We start from the raw sequence: 14,401 nt of genomic DNA on the forward strand, positions 1-14,401 counted from the left end.
ATGGTATCTCAGTGTTGTTTTGAGTTTCATTTCCCTAATGGCTAAGGATGTTGAGCACTTTCTTAAGTATCTTCCAGCCATTTTAGATTCTTCTGTTGATAATTCTCTATTTAGTTCTGCACTCTGATGGGGAATGTACTGTATATGTTTATCTTATTGATTGTTAAATAAAATACTGTTTGGCCAATGAGACAGCAAGTTAGATGGGACTAGGAGTTAAAGAGGATTCTGGGAAATGTAGTAGAGAAGTGGTGATCCAGGCAGGAAGTGACATAGCAAGGAGACTCATACGTAAGCGAAGGAGAAACAGGAAAGGTCCCTTTTTCCTCTTCCTCCACGAGCAGCATGATGTGATCCACCAGCAATGAGGGACGCCAATAACACGTCCAATAAGATAAGTCTTATAAAATATATAGGTTTATGATAGTTAAGACTGAGCTAACAGATGAGGAATCCTAGTCATTGGCCAAGTAGCATTGTACCTAATACAAGTTTCTGTGTATTCATTTGGGCCCTATCTCAGGTGGGCGGCTGGCATAAAGTTCACACATGGCTGTGGGGCTCAGGCAGCTTTGGGCGGAAAGATTTATCGTAACATCACTCCACTTTTTAATTACATGGTTTGATGTTTTGGTGGCTAGCTTCTTGAGTTCATTGTATATTTTGGATATCAATCCTCTGTCAGATATCAAGTTGGTGAAAATCTTTTCCTATTCTGTGGGTTGCTGTTTTGTCTTGCTAACTGTGTCTTTGCCTTACAGAAGATTCTCAGTTTCAGGAGTTACCCTTTATTAATTGCAGATCTCAATGTCTGTGCTACTGGTGTTATTATGTTCAGGAAGCAGTCTCCTGTGCCAATTCTTTCAAGGGTACCAACTCCGTTCTCTTCTAGTAGGTTCAGTGAATTTATGTTGAGAACTTTGATCCATTTGGACTTAAGTTTTGAGCATGGCAATAGATATTGATGTATCAGCAATCTTCTACATGACAGAATCCAGTTATGCCAGTGCCATTTGTTGAAGATGCTTTCCTTTTTCCATTGTATAACTTTGTCTTCTTTGTCAAATATCAGGTGTTTATAGGTTAATATCAAGGTTTTCAATTTGATTCCATTGGTCAACCTGTCTACTTTTATGCAAATACCAAGCTGTTTTCAGGACTATGGCTCTATAATAGAGCTTGAAGTCAGGGATGGTGATGCCTCCAGAAGTTCCTTTATTGTACAGGGTTGTTTTGGCTATCCTGGGTTTTTGGTTTTTCCAGATGAAGTTGAGCACTCTTTTTTCAAGGTCTGTGAAGAATTGTTTTGGGATTTTGAAGGGAATTCCATTTGAAACTGTAGATTGCTTTTAGCAAGATTGTCAATTTTACTATGTTTATCCTACCTATCCAAGAGCATGGGAGATCTTTCCATTTTCGGGTATCTTTAAAGTTTCAAAGTTCTTACTATACAGGTCTTTCACCTGTTTGGTTAACATTACCCCAATATATTTTATGTTATTTGTGGCTATTGTAAAGAGTGATGTTTCTCTGACTTGTACTCAATGCATTTATCATGTGTATATAGTAGGGCTACTGATTTTTTTTGAGTTAATCTTGTATTCTGCCACTTTGATTAAAGTGTTTATCAGCTGTAGGAATTCCCTGGCAGTTTTTTGGGTCACATGTAAGCTATCATAGCATATGCAAATTGTGAAAGTTTGACTTCTTCTTTTCCAATTTGTATCTCCTTGATCTCCTTTTGTTGTCTTATTGCTCTAGCTAGAACTTCAAGGACAATATTGAAAAGATATGGAGAGAATGGGCAGCCTTGTCTTGTTCCTGATTTTAGAGGAATCACATTGAGTTTCTCTCCATTTAGTTTGATATTGGCTGTTGGTTTGTTGTATGTGGCTTTTATCATGTTTAGGTTTGTTCCTGTTATTCTTGTTGTCTTGAAGACTGTTATTATGAAGGGATGTTGGATTTTGTCAAAGGCTTTTTCAGAGTTGAGTGAGATGATCATGCGTTTTTTCTTTTTCAGGTTTTTTATATGGTAGATTATATTGATGAATTTTCATATGTTGAACCATCCCTGCATTCCTGGAACAAAGTCTACTTGATCATGTTGGATGATTTCTCTGATGTGTTCTTGGATTTGATTTGCCAGTATTTTGTTGACTAATTTTGCATCCATGATCATGAGGGATATTTTTCTGTAATTTTCTTTCTTAATTTTTTCTTTGTGTGCCTTGGGTACCAAGGCAATTGTAGCCTTGTAAAAAAAGTTTGGCAGTGTCCCTTCTGCTGCAATTGTGTGGGACAATTTGAGGAATTTTAGCTCTTCTTTGAATTTCTGGTAGAATTCTGCACTGAAGCCATCTGGCCCTGGCTTTTTTTTTTTTTTTGGTTGGGAGACTTTTGATGACAGCTTTTTTATAGGTCTGTTTAAATTGCTTACCTTTTCTTGATTTAATTTTGTCAAATGTCATCAATCCAGAAAATTGTAAATTTATTTAAATTTTCAAATTTTGTGAAGTACAGGTTTTCAAAGTATGACCTAATGATTCTCTGGATTTTCTCAGTGTCCATTGTTATGTCCCCCTTTTCATTTCTGATTTTGTTAATTAACATCCTCCTCTCTGCCTTTTGGTTAATTGGGATAAAGGTTTGTCTACCTTGTTGATTTTCTAGAACAACCAACTCTTTGTTTCATTGAGTCTTTTTAATGTTTTTCTAGTTTCTACTTTATTGATTTCAGCCCTCATTTTTATTATTTAGTGGTGTCTACTCCAGGGTGAGTTTGCTTCCTTTCGTTTTAGAGCTTTCAGTTGTGCTGTTAATTCTCTAGTGTGACTATTCTCCATTTTCTTCACGTTAAAACTGAGTGCTATGTACTTTACTGTTAGCGCTGCTTTCAAAGTGTCCCATGAGTTTGGGTATGTTGTGTCTTCATTCTCATTAAATTCTAGAAAGTCTTTAATTTGTTTTTTATTTCTTCCTTGACCCAGGCATGGTGCAATTTCACATTATTCAATTTCCATGAGTTTGTAGGTTTTCTGCAATTTGTGTTGTTGTTAAATTCTAACTTTAAAGCATAGTGGTCTGATAGGATACAGGGGGTTATTCCATTTTTTTTTCAATCTGTGGGGGTTTGCTATATTGCTGACAATGTGATCGATTTTAGAGAAGTTTACATGTGGCTCTAAGAAGAAGGTATATTCTTTTGTGTTTGGATGGAATGTTCTATAGATGTCTGTTAAACCCAATTTGACCATAACTTCTGTTAGTTTTTTCTTTTTTTTAATTTATTTTTGTTAAGTGTCTGTCTGGTGGTCCTGTCTAGTGGTGAGAGCAGGGAGTTGAAGTCTCCCACTATAAGTTTCTGCTTTTTTATGTGTGATTTGAGTTTTAGTAATGTTTCTTTACAAATGTGGGCACCTTTGTATTTGGGCATAGATGTTAAGAATTGAAACTTCATCTTGATGGACTTTTCCTGTGTTGAGTATGAAATACCCTTCTTCATCTCTTTTGATTTGTTAGGCATTAGGATTGCTACACCAGCTTGTTTTTTGGTTACATTTGATTGGAAAATCTTTTCCCAACCCTTTAGTCTGAGGTAACACTGTCTTTGATGTTGAGGTTCTTAGGTTTGTTCTCCCTCTCCTCTCAAGCAACAGGCTGAGGGCTGAGGGGGAATCAAGCGTCAAGGTATTATATTTATTTTGAAAGCCTTAATATTATACACATACAATAAGTAAATATTTAGAAGATGATTATTTTATTCAATGAATTGCTGCCTAGTTCCAGATTTAAAGGCATTCAAGTGGATCTTAAAGTAAACTGGAATTTTGTCCCCTGATGGTTTCAAGACCTTTCCTCTGAATACTCATCTTCCTTTAGATAAACTTTGAGGGGGCAAATGAGTTCACATCTTCATATCTGAGATTTTGAACATAGAGTCTGGGCTTTCTCTCTAATATAATATATTATGAGCTACCTTTTCTTATCATGAAGGAAAGTTGGTAACACTTCTCTTAACTAGCTTTGATGGGAAACATGAATAATCTTTGGGTTTTTATGCCACCAAATCTGCCTCCCCTGAGCTTAACCAGCAAAAACAAAAATACAACAGCTATGAGCCAATCTTTAAATTATCCTATACTAATACATAACTAAGGAGCTGTCACAATTAACATGGTTTTATAGAAGAGTGAGCCAGAGGCATGAAATATTAAATAAATAATGAATGAAATATATGCAAATGATAAAGAAAGTTTCAGAATTATTTTCAGCTTAAATGGCATTCATTTTCAGAAACACTTTCCACATGGATGTTATCTTCTAATGTTACATTGATAGAATTATAGGCCCTGCCCTGAATGATGTGACAGACTTTGTTGATTCCCCATAGAAGGCCTCACTTTCCTTGGGGAGTCCATGGTAGGTGGGATGGAGAGGTGGGGGCTGAAGAGAATGGAAGGTAGAAGGAACTGGGATTGGTATGTAAAATAATATTTTTTAATTTAAATAAAAATGTATAAAGAATTATATAAAATATGGTGGAAATGAAACATGGGCTATTATTAATTGAAAAATAAGAATAGAAATAAAATCATAGATTCTGTGGACCTCAAAACTATAAGGTTAGCTGTCACTTAGGAAAGATTAACAGTGTTGGCATCAAAATTGTAGACGTCTTTTAAGATTCCAAATTGGAAGTACCTAAGAAACATAGACCATAAAGGCTGCTTTACATGCACAAATTCATATACTTTGAAACCTAAAAAATTATACAGAATATACAGTTGCAAAAAGCTATTTTCGTGTTAGTAATTCAGTTTATTAATTATGTCTAAATACCTTGGCTTAAATGGATGTTTTTATTTTTGTTAAACTTATTTATTAAAGTAAGTGATTTTGCAATATATGAAGGGATTAGGAGCAAGGAGATTGGGATAGGCCTAACGCAGGGATTGCTATGGGGTTAATTTTTGTAATTTTCATTTAAAGGGCTTAATCAGGAAACAGTTCCCTTGGTCACAATGCAAATTTATTAATAGAAAACAAATATCAAATAATTGAATAATAGTACTATAGCTTATATCCGGTGCCTGCTATAATCAATGTCTATTCAAAATCTAGAAGTTGCAAAGACTGGAAAATTCAGTCTATTTTTGACATACAAAATGGAAACTCGAGGGCTGCAGCCATCTGCAGGACTTGAAGAAGGATCTGAGATTTTACTCTATTGAACACTACCAATTTTGTGTGACACCATTGTATTGAAGATGGCAGGAGACATGTGACTTGTGGTTCAGAGAAAAGGGCTTTATTGTCATGGAACAGCAAACAGCATGAGCTTCTCACTTTCATCAGTTTTCTTTGTTCTTCAGGATCTGCAGCAGGGATGCAGGATGCTCCAGGTAGATGGCTCACACAGATTCCCATCACATCTGAGCAGCCCTGAGTTTTGTTAGCATCAATCATTTTACCAGGCTGCAAGCAAGCATAGATTTTGCTTCCTGCATGTAGGCACTCTTCCTTTTCCAAGACTATTTGTAATATAAGCATCCTTGTAAAGAAAATATAAAACAAAAGTGCCTTTGTGCATAGTATTGCAGAAAGGCTGGAGGTCCATGAAGAGTTGTTTACCAATTTTCTCCTGTCTTGAAAACCTCAAATGTTTTCTTATGGTCATATGGTTTCTTAGTTTGCTTTTCAACTCATGGGTACATTTCAAAATCCTGGAAGTTTATTCTCCTGATTTTGTTAAATATCATTTCATTTATCCCATTGGCTTGGTCTTTTGGCATTTCATATAATTATCTTGCACACAGGACTATCACTGCTGGCAAGGCGTTAGTGGAGATATTCTCGATGTGACATGACATTTTGGGGCTATTTGTACACTCGGGATCATGTCAACTCTTTATTCAGTTTTTTGTTTATGATTTTACTTGAAAGATCTGAAATCTCTGCTTTCTAAGTTGAGAGTTTCCAATGCCTTTACAAAGCTAAGATTTGTGTTTATTTTTCTCCCACTAATTTCAAAAAGATGAAAATACAAATCAAATCAAGATGAAATCTGTGTTAATGGTTTTTAATTTCATCTGTTTTCAATGAGACAACACTTATGCAACAAGAACAGCAGAAAGTCATTGCTAAAGAAACTAGTTTAAAACACAGCTAGGAATGACCAAAATTAATTATTATTATTATTTTTGCAAAACTTACTTCCAGCAATAAATACAAAAGAATCACCAAGATATTTAGCATTCTGCCTCAATTGACAACATGGATTAATGACAAAACTATTCATTTCTAGTAATATTAGAAATTACTATATGGGTTCAAACCAACTCTGTTAGTAGTCAATTCTAGTAGTTCATAGAAAATGTTAAGTATGATGATTATTTTGCATATATTTAAGGGCATTATTTATTTATCTATATTGCACTAATTATAATTGTTTTTAATCTTGGTAGATTAAGAAACTATGTATTTAGGAATATGTGCATATACATATATAACAACATTTCATGTAAAAAGGATACATGAATTTGAAAGGACCAAGAAGGGGTGATATCAGTGATCGGGGTAGAGAAGAAAAGGGAGAAATGATGTAATTATACTATAATCTCAAAAACTGAAAAAGGATGACTTGAGTAACTGTTTTTGAGAACTAGCCTTCGTTTAATTTAACAATGATGCCAATGTATATAACTACAAGTGTATCCTCCAAACAGTATTTCTATCAATAAATATCTCACTCTTAACCTTGTGTAAGGTGATACTTTTGCTTCAGATTATGAAATTGATTTCAAACAAAACATTTACAGAATGTTGAGTAGGATGGATATGTATAACAATCAAATAATCATGTTGTTAATGAACTGTGTCAGCATAAAGGCATTTTCTACTAGACTCCAGAGTCAGGGCAGAAGAGATTTGGAGAATGGGGGCAAACTGGAAAGTGCATGCCTTCTTAATAGTAAAACAAAACAAAACAAAAAGCCTACCTAGATTCATTCAATTGTGAAAAGCTAACACATCAACTCACTATTTCCCATTGCTTTAGGAAGAAAATTCAAAATTGTATATAGCTGGTTTTAGAGGCTAAGCAAGAGTCAGCTTGCAGACTGTCAGGTCTGAGCACTGCTGTCCATGGGAAGTGGCACTTGATGGCAGGTGTTAAGAAGTCATTTCATTTTCTAATTAGCCTCTAGGCCTACACAGCAGACACTGAGACTGTTTAGGGTATTTGTGGGAGTGTGGAGGCCTTGTCTCCAAGGCTGCTTAGTCAGTATCATCCTTGATCTAGGAAAGAAGAAAGTGTGACTCATCACTCTTTCTCATGTGTGTTATTGGTTACTATTCTCTAATTGACAGGAGAGAGAACGCCCCAACTCAAAAGCTCTTCTATTGAACTAATATTTTCAAGATGATGAAAAAATGTCAGGTGCCCATATGTAAAACAAACCACTGTCATGCTTAGAAGTATGCAAATTTGCTCTTAGTAATGGGCTGATACACTGATATGTGGACCCTTTGCTGTGCAAATTTTTGGAGATATTTGACTTTATTACTAATCTATTAAAAAAACAAAACAAAAACAAAAAGAAGAAAAATCCTGAAGTTGAGGTATTCAACTTTGGAACCCAACCAATGATAAGCAAAAGATTTTCTGACCTGGGTTTTCTCCAAAAATAACTACTTCTTTGTATTGTAGTAACCTTAATCTTACTCGGAAATTTTATTTTCTGAAGGCATTAAACCACTCTAATTTTCTTAACTATTATATAATGTTGCTGAAGTACTCGTAATGGTTTTCACAAGCAACCCTGAATGTTAATAGTAGGGAAATTAATCCTTCTAGGTACTAATTATGTAAAAAAGCCCTGTGAGGATTGAGGAGGTGTTTGTTATAGTATTGAATTAATGATTAAATAATAATTATAGAATATAGTGAGAAGAATATTGCAATCAAAGGCACTTGTAGAAAATTCTAATGTGAAATACACAGATGGGTTCCCTATGATAGACTCTATAAAACAGAAACTGGAAACCAAGATACAAGTCTATTACAAGGAACTCAAAATAATCTGTTATACCTGTATCAGTTCTTCAGGGAGCTAACTTTAAAACATGTCACAGGCATGAAGGTAAGGTTTGGAGGATGCAATCAAAACAAAACACCTTTTTAGCGTTACATACCCTTCTCTTGAGTGCCAATCTTCTGGACCTAGTTATATGTTTAAATGAATGAGTCAAGAGTGGGGTAGGTGAGAGGGAGCTAGGAGAAAGACAAAGGGAGAAGAGGATAGGAGAGGAGGACATGAGGAAGCAGGAAGTTTGAGTCCAGAGAATAGAGGAGAGCAAGATAAGAGACACCATACTAGAGGGAGCCATTATGGGTTTAAAGAGAAGTCTAGCCCTAGGGAAAGGTCTAGAGATCTCTAAAGATGACCCCAGCTAACAATCTAAGCAACAGAGGAAAGGCTACCTTAAATGCCCTTCTCCAATAATGAAATTGATGACTATCATATATGCCATGCTAGAGCCTTCTTCCAACAGCTGGTGCAAGTAGAAGAATACACACACAGCTAAACACTGAACTGAACTCCTGAAATCCAGTTGCAGAGAGAGAGGAATGATGAACAAAAAAGGGGTCAAGACCATGCTGCTGAAACCCACAGAAACAGCTGACATGAACAAGGGGGAGCTCATGGATCCCAGATTGATAGCTAGGAATCCAGCATAGGATTGATTCAGACCCCCTGAACGTGGGTATCAGTGAGGAGGCCTGGGCAATCAATGGGGCCTGTTAGTAGATCAGTATTTATTACTAGCATACAAATGGACTTTGGAAGCTCATTCCACATAGAGGGATACTCTTTCAGCCTAGACACACTGAACAGGGCCTAGGCCCTGCTCCAAAGGATATGATAGACTTTTAAGATCCCCCACGGAAGGCCTCATCCTCCCTGGGAAGTAGAAAGGGGATGGGACAGGGGGGTTTTGGGGTCAGGGGATGAGGGGAGGTAGAAGGAACTGGGATTGACATGTAAAACAATCTTGTTTCTAATTTTAATTAAAAATAGAAAAAAATATATCTCTTCTACAGTGTAAGCTGTGTAATATGCAAACAGACAGCAATTCATCTTTTAAAGGCACAGGCTGAGTTAGATGAAGATCTGGAGCATTACGGCACCAGTCGTCTGATTACTCAGTTTTAACTTTTCAAAAATAAAAACACCCTGTTCTTCCAAAACCTTTTTCATATTTTTAGTTATTGCTTTGTAAATATCCATAATCATATTCAATTGCACTCTCATACCTTATATTTATATACTATTACTTTTGTTTTAATAATTAAAACTTGTTTTAGACCTTATCTGCTTTAAGATTACAAATTGGTTAAAATGATGCATTGAATTATTGTTTCTTTTTAAATGTTTCTTATTTTTTTTAACTAGCGTACAGAGTAACAGGTTTCCTTATAATATTTTCATACATACGTACTTCCCTAATTAGAACATCAATTGAGGAATTATTCAGATGAGATTAGCCTTTGGATATCTTTGGAGAATTGACATTTTTAAATGATGCAGGAAGGTCCAGGTTATTGTGAGTAGCTCCATTTCCAATGAAGCTCCTTCTGGTCTAGGTAAGAAAACTAGCTAAATCCTGATGAGCAGAGTGAGACAGCAAGCAACCATCTTCTCTGGTTTCTGTATTAAGTTATTTTTGGTGTTCCTGCCATGGCATCCCTCATTTATGGATTGTAACATGTAAGCAGAAGTTAACACTCTCTTCTCCTATGTTTATTTTAGTTAGCATATCTTATCACGGAGATGAAGGTAGACACTTAGTTTTGGTTGATCTTCCCCTCCCCATTATTCCCTATGTATCATTGCTCTCCTCAGTACTTAAAGCCTACTACCCCAATACCTCTCTGTCCACCTTTATATCACATATGATCACATATGTTATATTGCCTTCCCTGCCTCCATTTCTTAAAATCTCATTTTCTGTCATAGAATCCATTTTGGATTCCTGAATTCTAACCATACTCACACATTTATAAAATGTAGATATGTTTACACACATATGTGCACTAATATTAGTATATAATAGTAATATAGTATATATATATATTAGAATATATATATATATATTCATAAAACACACAAGTATAAAAGTTAGAAGCTTGCATCTGCATATGACAGAGAACATGCAGTATTTGTTTTCTGAGCCCTAATCATTAAGTAATGATCTAGTTCTATATATTTTCTTGCTAATTTGTTAATTTTACTTTTTATGGATGACTAAATTTCACATCTAAGATGATTCCATGTCTTAGCTATTGTGAGTTGAACAACAACAGACATGGGTATACAAGTCTCTCTACAGTAGGATATAGAAATTTGAGAGTATTTTTACAGGAGTACAGTTAGATATTTTTTCTTCAATGTTTTAAATACTCTAAAATTGTTTAAATTTTGGTCAGTACACATTGGAAGTTCTTCTAGATTACAAGAAACTTCTGACTTCATGACTCTTGATCCTATACTTTCTTTAAAACCTCAGCAGAAAATCTGTACTCAAGATTTCTAGGAAAAAATATTTTCTCCTTTGCAGGAAGGAATCATGTCCTTTTTGAGGAGACAAGGTCAAGACTGCAAACCAGAAAGGTGATAATGCCCCTATTACCTTATTTGCATAGTATATATTGCATTAAAGTAAACTGAATACATTGTGGCTTACCCTTATAACCCTGGAAGTAATCAGGACTTCCCTCACTGGCATGGCAGGCATTGCACACAAAATAGTTCTTCCTAACTGAATGAGTATACCTCTATCTCTGCAAGTCCACTGACACATTCTGGTGCCTCTTCTGTTACTACCATCCCCATTACTATTTTGCTAGTATAATGATCCTGCCTTCTTTGCACTCTATTCTAAGGGGGAAGGTATTGTGCAGTTTAACAGTTCCCCTAGTTGAAAGTGACTGTCAGTCTCACAGGGATTACTTTGCTTGAACTCCCTGCTATATAATGCACATTCTTCATTTGTACTAAGTCTTTTAAATCCAACAATTTTTCAAACTCACCAATGTTCTCAGCGTGTTCTAATAGTTTAAATTTTCAGTAGATACATGAACCCAGATCTATTTTTGACTAGTTAATTCATAATAATTTTGTCATCACCTATAATCTATTATTTTTCTCAACTTAGCTTTCTGTGTTGAGCCAATTTGATACCTTTGATATATGAAATCATTTCACCTCTCACTACTAGTACATGTTTTGTTTTAAATTTAAAACAGCTGTCTAGAATGATAATTTGGCATCCTGTCAGACTACTTATTTACAAAATTGTCCTGTCATTGTATTGCCAAGTTTTTTCTTCCTTAATACCAAATTACTAATAGAGACTACAAAACAAACTGTATTAATGGATAGGTGTCTAGGAGATTAAATGTAATGTAGGAAAGTAAAATATTGTAGTAGAAATGGACTGAAAAATTAAGAGAAACATTACATAAAACAAATTATATATGTACATATATATATATATATATATATATATATATATATATATATTATATGTATGTGTGTGTGTAATGAGAGATTTAAAATGCAATTATCTTACATAGGTTATTTGGATGGGCTTATCAAAACTTTAAATTTTCTAACAGTTTTGTCAAATTAGATTTGCAACCTATATTACAACTGATAAAACACTTTTTTGTGGCATTATTTTTTGGTGTCTTCTTTTTTGTTGTTGCTATTTAAAGGAATAACAATATAATGTTCTCTTAAAATTCATTATCAGTGAATATGCATTTGCAAGGATGTTCTGTTTCAGTCCTTAATTTATGTCTATGTAATGGTATTTCTTTACTAATATTCTAAAGCAACATTTTATAAACACAGCAATTAATCTCTTTGAAATTACATTGGTGGTAATAAACTCTTCATTTCCTGCATTTCCATGGTTTAGATTTGATAAAATATGTATGTTTTCAATAGAGAGCATTTGTAAAACTTTATCTGTTTTAGCATTGTTTTTATACTAAGCCCTAGTATGTGTCAAATATCTATAATATGACTCTCAGGCTCAGTAATCCACTGGAAGGATTAACTGGTCAGAAAACCTGTATCACATGTAGATAACATTTATTACAATGAGAAGAAAAAGATTAACATAGCAAATGAAATAGAATAAGGGAAAAGTTTGGCAGAGATCAGTTATGGATTCCATGTCATTTCCCAAGTAGGGTTGCCCTATACATCACCTAGTTATTTTGTTAAAAATGGGAGCAGAAGTCATTAAGTCACTGTCACTTCAAGCTCACATGAAGTTTGTGCACAGAAATTTCAATGAAGTTGTTTATGTGGGCCAACAGTCAACGATGTGACCAACCCCAACTTCCCTGCCTCTAAACTCAAAGAGGAGAAAAAGCTGGTCACCAAATCATCACATACATAAAATATGTAGTCAAACTACACAGCATTAACAAAGGCAATAGGCATTGCTTGTTTTCTGATGGGTAGAGCAGAAGGCAGGCAAGGGCCAGCCCTTAATGTAAGAGGTTCTTGAAAATGAAAATGTAGATCACTTGGCTCACCCAACTTCATTGAATTAATTCTTGTTTCTTAAAAACCTCGTAGAGAAATCTGGGCCATAGGAAAGTATTTTGTTAATTGTTTACATAGTTTTATAAGAATAAAGGAATCATTTGCAGGAACTTACTGGAAGTTGCTTCATAAAATTTCATATCTACACAAATGATGCCAACCAATTGGAATATGAACTCATGAGTGGATTTAATTTTGTGTTAATGTTATCAGGGCTGAGGAGGATGCAGAAATATAACTGTGAATCTTGACAGATGGAAAAAGAGGAAGAATGAATGAATATTCAGCTGTCAGTCAAACATTTTCCTATAGCATACTCATTAAAGTTATTCATTACAATAGAATAAAACATGAATCCATAACCAATGAGAATTTACTACATATAATTTACATACACATTATGTACAAACCTTTGTGTGTATGTATCTGTTATACAATTGTGCATATACGTGTTATACTTTGGCGTTTGATATTCCCTGAGTATAAGTTTGATGTTCACACTTATGTATTTATTAGAGAGGGGTTGAGCCTTCAATAAGTGTGGCTTATCTGAAGAACGTTATTTGGTGATGGGGGTTGTCCTTCTGCATATATGTTTCTCTTAATGGTTAATGAATAGATGTTTGGCCAATGAAGCAGGAAGATAGGTGGGCCTAAGAGAAAAGGAGTATTCTGGGAAAGGCAGGCAGAGGGGTTCACCAGAACAGCCACCATGAGAGCCACCAAAAGAGTTAGAGGTCCAGACCCTTCTCTGGTAAAATAAGATCATGTGAAAATTCATAGATTAATAGAAATGGGTAAATAATTAACACAGAGCTAAACAATAAGAAGCCCAAGCCACTGGCCATCAGTTTCATAATTAATATAAGTCTTTGTGCGTTTATTTGGGGTGAAATGGCTGCAGAAAGCTCGGAAACAATTGGGTGTGTGGCCTTGATGCTTACATTGTGTCTGTCCCTCTTCTTTGTATTTTCTTCCTAACTGCCATGATTTGAGCAAAGCTCTTCTGCCCTGTCTTACTTCCTTGTTATTACCACAGTAGAACTGGGCAAAAGCAATAGGATCAAGGACCTATTCTCAGAGACTTCTGAAACCATGATCCAAATAAGTCTTCCCTTGATTACACTAAATATATTACATAATTGTCATAGCCATTGAATGTAGATTAACTAAATGCATATATATGTGCATGCACATATAATTTCTCTCTATATATTCATGTAGGAAAAAAGTAGAGATAAGTTTACATACTATAATAGGCTTATTTTTATTAGATATCCTTAATGTTGAGTTTTGAGTTTTCCTATAATACTGTTCTTTATTCTTAGTCTGAATAAACTAACTTTTCATTTCCTGCTCTTGCTTCCTAATGTCTTTTCAATTTACTATACAACTCCTGTTAAAAATTCATGAAATGCTAATATTTTCTGGATCCAGTTTTATTCATTTGCTTATTCAAGCTTTTAAAGAAATTGATGTACATAAAATTGACTCTTGTCTTGAATACCTTTCATCTACTTTTTAATGCTTGCTACTTCCCTTTTCCTGGTGACTAATGTTCCCACCAGGGAATCCAATGAAATTAATTACCTTATGTACTTCTTATCTAACTTCACAGATAGCTGAAATTTGAAGCTTTTCTTCAGAAAATTATTAGTGTTAAAACCAAGGAAATAATAAGCAATTTTAGGAAAAGCCTCAAATCACAGAGACTTCAATGTACTTCACAGAAAATTCTTCATATATTTGTGCCAAGCTATCTATATGTTCTCTAG

The sequence above is a fragment of the Cricetulus griseus genome, chromosome 4 (genome assembly GCF_003668045.3).
Source record: "Cricetulus griseus strain 17A/GY chromosome 4, alternate assembly CriGri-PICRH-1.0, whole genome shotgun sequence".
Taxonomy (NCBI): Eukaryota; Metazoa; Chordata; class Mammalia; order Rodentia; family Cricetidae; genus Cricetulus; species Cricetulus griseus.